Source organism: Podarcis pityusensis (genome assembly GCF_964106645.2).
Source record: "Podarcis pityusensis genome assembly, chromosome: 6".
In the NCBI taxonomy this organism is placed as follows: Eukaryota; Metazoa; Chordata; class Lepidosauria; order Squamata; family Lacertidae; genus Podarcis; species Podarcis pityusensis.
Window position 1 is genome coordinate 69982224 of NC_138030.1, and position 5605 is coordinate 69987828.

Consider the following 5605-nt stretch of genomic DNA (forward strand, 5'->3'; position numbering starts at 1 on the left):
GACAGGGGCTGAACTGGCCACCCCGGTGCAATCACCTATGCCCAAAAGGCACTCTGCTCCTTTGCACCTTGCCAGGACTTTGAGGTCATCAGAGGATGCCCTCCCCAGGTGCCACGCTTCTCTGGTGCGCAGTATTTGGGGACCCATGCAATAGTGACACTTGATTCTGGACTGCCCTCCATTCTCAAGTGCAAACAGCAGCAGCGCCCATGCAAGTTTTGCCACTAGGTAAACATGGCTACTCACCCAAGTAGTTGACTAAAGTGATACCCTTCGCTTGGCTGGTGCAGATATTAGTATATTGTCTGTTTTTACATTAAATTGTATGTAAATGAAATGTTGTTTTATTGCAGAGGTGAGGAACCTGAAGCCCTTCCAGATGTTACTTGCACTCCAGCTCCAATGGTATGGCCAATGGTAGCCCAGCAATATCTTTGAGTGCCACAGGTTAGCCACCTTTGTCTTTTTGTGTTATTTTAATGCTGTTTCTCATTCTGGGGGTTGTATGAACAATGAATAACATGTTACAAATAGTGTAAACAGATAAGCAGAGCAGCCATGCCCAGAGGCAGTATGGCTCTGAGTACCAGATGTGGTGGACCAACTACTGGAACACAGAACGTTTCACTAGCTAGACTTTGGTCTGAGCCCTCACACAGCTCCAGTCAATATGCTCAGGTACTTGCTACAAGCAACCTCTGCCTGAGACCCTGAGGAGCTGCTGCCAATCAGTGTAAACAATATTGGGCTAGGTGGATAAATAATCCAACTTTGGCCCTGTTCCCCACTGGAACCCTTTTTATTTCTCTGTGTTAGTTCTGTTACATAGAGTTGCCTTGGCAGCTTCCAATGTTCCTAAAGCAATTCTTATGCCTTTCCTCACCCAACCAACACAGCTATCTCCTTTCTTTGAATTTTTACTACCCCCAACTCCCTTTTTAAAAGCCACTTCTGTTTTCTAATTCCTTTCCTGCTTTTTACACAAATTACAATTTTGGTTCCGAGATAACTCTTACTCCCATAGAGACTCAATGAACGAAGGGAAATGAGCGCACATTCTCAGAAAACTTGCTAAGTGGCTATATTGATGTCTGCCTCCACTGTGGGACAGCTCACAGCATGAGCTAACAGCAAGCTGTCTTGCTGGTTCTTGCAATGGGCAGAATTAAGAGCTGATCTAAGCGCCAGGCATCTTTTTGACTTTGTACCACCACAAAACGTAAAGAGCTGACACGAGACTTTTGGCAGCCTACCTCTCGATTTTCTTTCTGGTTGTTGTTATTGTTACAAGACAGACAGCAATGAACATGACAAGTGTTTTCAGTACAGCATTAATTTCCAGCTCTTCCACAGTATGCCTTGAAACATTAATCTTGCCAATAAGCAGCAAATCAAATCAAATAAAGGAAGATGCTGTGTCTTCGCTTTTCAACAAATTCAATTAGGAAGCACTGAAAGTAAGTATCGGACATTTGAGCTGAAATATTCATGCGCTGGAGTTTCAAAGCAAATATTTATGGAGACCATCCGTAACTTTATCTAAGCAAGAAAACCATGAATGCTAGAAACCTAAATAAATATGAAAGCTGTGCTCTCACAAAGTTCAGCAAGAAATTTCAGGTCTCATAAAAGTGTCAGCTTTTCACATCCCACTAATATAGAAGGTCCTTCTCAAGTCCAACATCCAGTGCTTTTTTCTGGGGGTACACATACCCCTAAACATTTTGTGAATCTTTGTACTTTTGTCCATTTACTGTATTTATTTTTCTCAATTTGAACTATAAACGGTGATTTTCTTGAGTCAAAATGAGAGTATCCCTAAACATTTTTTTAGAAAAAAAGCACTGCCGACGGGCTGCAGGAACATAGAGCCAGCAAGAGAGGTTTCAGCTCCCCATACCTGTGTGCCTCTTTTTGAAGCTAACAACAGACTACACCCTATATATGACTAGGCCAGACATGCAGTTAAACAAACACTGATACAACCATCAAGCCCAGTTAGCCCCGTTGTAGACCCAAACAAAGACTCGCCTACCTGACCAGTATCTCACAGTGATCTTGCCCTTGCGTTTATTGCTCTTATAAAGTCAGCAAACTGGATTTGATATCTTTGCTGTTAGGTTAATCTGTAGTTGAGTCGTGATAGAATCATAGAACTTGTAGAGCTGGAGGGGATTGCCAAGGGCCATCTAGTTCAAACCTCTGCAGCAGTGCAGCTTCACCGTACGGCATGTGAAGCTACGGAGAATCAGTGGTGCGTGAGCTGTACCTCTGCAAGATTCACTCTTGCTCGGTTGGCAGCGAGCAATCTTGCCCACACCAGTGTTTTACCTTGCATTATTACATGCTTTACCTCGGAAATGTTTTAAGGCACTAAAGAGAAATGAAACCTCTCCATTTATCTCTTCAGTGGAAGTAGCTTCCAGTAAGTTGGAAAATAATAATAATAATCATAATTCTTTATTCATACCCCACCCATCTGGCTGGGTTTCCCCAGCCACTCCTCAGATACCTTTTTTTGCCGTTTGTTGAGGATGTAATGCTGTGGGCAGAGAACCTGCGTGTGACTGCTTGGGGGGGGGCTGAAATTCAAGGGGGCCAGAACCATCCCAAGCTATCCACTTAGGATCAGAAGATGGGTCAGTGTCAAACAGGCTCCAATATACACCCAATTCTGGTTGCCACAACATCCTCTTCTTGTTGTTTAAAACATTGTGCAGTCAAGGTATGTCCAGCCAAGCATATGCATGATTACAGTTGCTCAATTTTATTATTTTTACTTTTAATATATATTAACCTTTTCTGCAACAAAGTGGTGCTTAATCTCAGCTACGTGTCCATGAAGTTGAAATGAAGGTGCAAACATGGTGTGGTTTTTTTGTTAATCTGTATATACACACCACAGGGATGCGGGTGGCGCTGTGGATTAAACCACAGAGCCTGCTGATCAGAAGGTTGGCGGTTCGAATCCCCACGACGGGGTGAGCTCCTGTTGCTCCTAGCAGTTTGAAAGCACATCAAAGTGCAAGTAGATAAATAGGTACCACTCCGGTGGGAAGGTAAACGGCGTTTCCGTGTGCTGCTCTGGTTCGCTAGAAGCAGCTTAGTCATGCTGGCCACGTGACCCAGAAGCTGTACGCCAGCTCCCTCGGCTAATAAAGCAAGATGAGTGCTGCAACCCCAGAGTCGTCCGCGACTGGACCTAATGGTCAGGGGTCCCTTTACCTTTTTATATACACACCACGAAATAGCAATTGGAATATATACCAAATAGGAATACTCAGGTGGATACTAGCTATGTGTATGAGAACTCAGAATCTACATTGAACTTCAAATCAAGGAGACTCTGTCTTAACACAGACATAGAGGGGGGGAAACCCCTGTGTGCTATGGTACGTAATTGTTCCATTACATATTGTAAAACAGAAGGTCATTTTAGTTATTAAGATGGAAGGGCTGAGAAGACAGCTTCGTTGCCAAGGTTTGTTCAACATTCCATATATAATTTAATTGCCCCTGAGAACTTTGTGGAACTTCAAAAACAGAGCAAAGCCAAATTTAAGTCACTTGGATCAGCCGAATTTATGAGCATGTACTTCACTGAGACTACTTGGCTCAGATTTTAAAAATTAATCTTCAGCATTTCTTAAAATAAAATAAAAAGTAATGCAAGTCCCCACTTGGCGTTGTGGAATCCAAAGACCCTCCCCTTTGGAAAAAAACAACAAACTATAGCACAGAGGTTTGATAAAAGTCACACACACCCCCGGGGGTGAGGGGTAAGCTTCACAACTTTAAAACCTTATACAGCTTGAATTCACATTCATTTTCTCTTTTGCATTTGAAAATGTAATGACAAAATACTAACTAGTTTGTGAGGAGCAGGTAAATAAGTCTAGCTTGCATTGTGGTTTTCTCCATTATCACCTCCAGTCTCATCTGTCAAGTTTGCTTTCAATAAGCACCATTTCAGCCACTTTAAAAAAAAAATCATTTTCTCTCCCATTAAGCTGAATAGTGTAGCTCACATTACTTAAAAGCTGTGCAACTGCAAAGCGTTTTTTGCTTGTTTGTTTGTTTCAGCAGGATGAGAACTCTGGATTATGAATACTTCTCAGTGGAGACAGACTTATTGCAAACTTATCTGCTGTTTGCTTATTATTATAGGCAGGCTGGCAAAAGGCTCATGGATTACACAGTCAACAGGGCCACTTTCATGCCACTCTACATTTCCTGTTGCAACTCTGATGCCACAGCTTTCCTATTTATTTTAATGTTTCTAGCACTCATTGTTTCCATATCTTGCTTGATAAAACTGACAGTAGCAATACCAAAAGCTGGAAGCGAGAGGGTATAATGTAACAATAATTGAAAAGCCATAAGCCGTACTGTAACAGGGCTGGATAATATACTCTTTTGGTATGTATACATTTAGAGGTAAGTGGAATGCTCTCCCCAGGGAGGTTTGCCTGGCGCCTTCATTATACTCCTTCAGCCGCCAGGTGAAAACATTCCTCTTCAACCAGGCTTTGGCTAACATCTTAAACCCTTTTAAAATGTGTTTGTGGGTGTGGAGGTTATTGATTTGTGGTGGGGGTTTTTTGGTTATTGCTTTTATCATGTATTTTGTGCTTTTATATTGTGTTTTTATGTTGTGAACTGCCCTGAGATCTGCGGGTGGATGACAGTAAATAATAATAATAATAATTTAATCATAATCATAATCATAATGTATCTGTTCAGATATTCTGTTCAGAAAAAATTCTTAATAATGGCAACAAAGAGAGGGCTTCGTGTAAATTTATCTCTGAAATTTCATTCTGTTCGTCCCTACCCTGACAACAACCAGTCAGAATTCTGTGGCCACTGAGAATTCTCAGTCATGATTAAGCTGCTGCTCTTTTTCTGAAAGATTTTTGTAGTTCTGCAAACCTGGCATTTTCCTGAGCCTGTCAGAACCTTCCTCTTGTGCACGAATGCTGCGACTCTGGCTACATTACACTATCAGCGTATAGGAAACTTGCTGTCAATATATACAATAGTATTTTGTAGTTAGTTAGTTGATAAGTGGTCCAGCCATAAAGGTAAAGGTAAAGGTACCCCTGCCCGTACGGGCCAGTCGTGTCCGACTCTAGGGTTGCGCGCTCATCTCGCTCAAGAGGCCGGGAGCCAGCGCTGTCCAGAGACACTTCCGGGTCACGTGGCCAGCGTGACAAAGCTGCTCTGGCGAGCCAGCACCAGCGCCGCACACGGAAACGCAGTTTACCTTCCCGCTATAAAGCAGTACCTATTTATCTACTTGCACTTAGGGGTGCTTTCGAACTGCTAGGTGGGCAGGAACTGGGACCGAACGACGGGAGCTCACCCCGCCGTGGGGATTCGAACCGCCGACCTTGCGATCAGCAAGTCCTAGGCACTGAGGTTTTACCCACAGCACCACCCGCGTCCCTGGTCCAGCCATACTACATCCCTATAATTATATCTGACAATGACGAAATCTGTGTATGTCTTGCTATATGAGAAATATTCCTGGAGTATTTTCATTTGAAAAACTGGAAGCATCAAGCAGGTTTCCAATTTGAAAAAAGACACAAGAACGACTGAG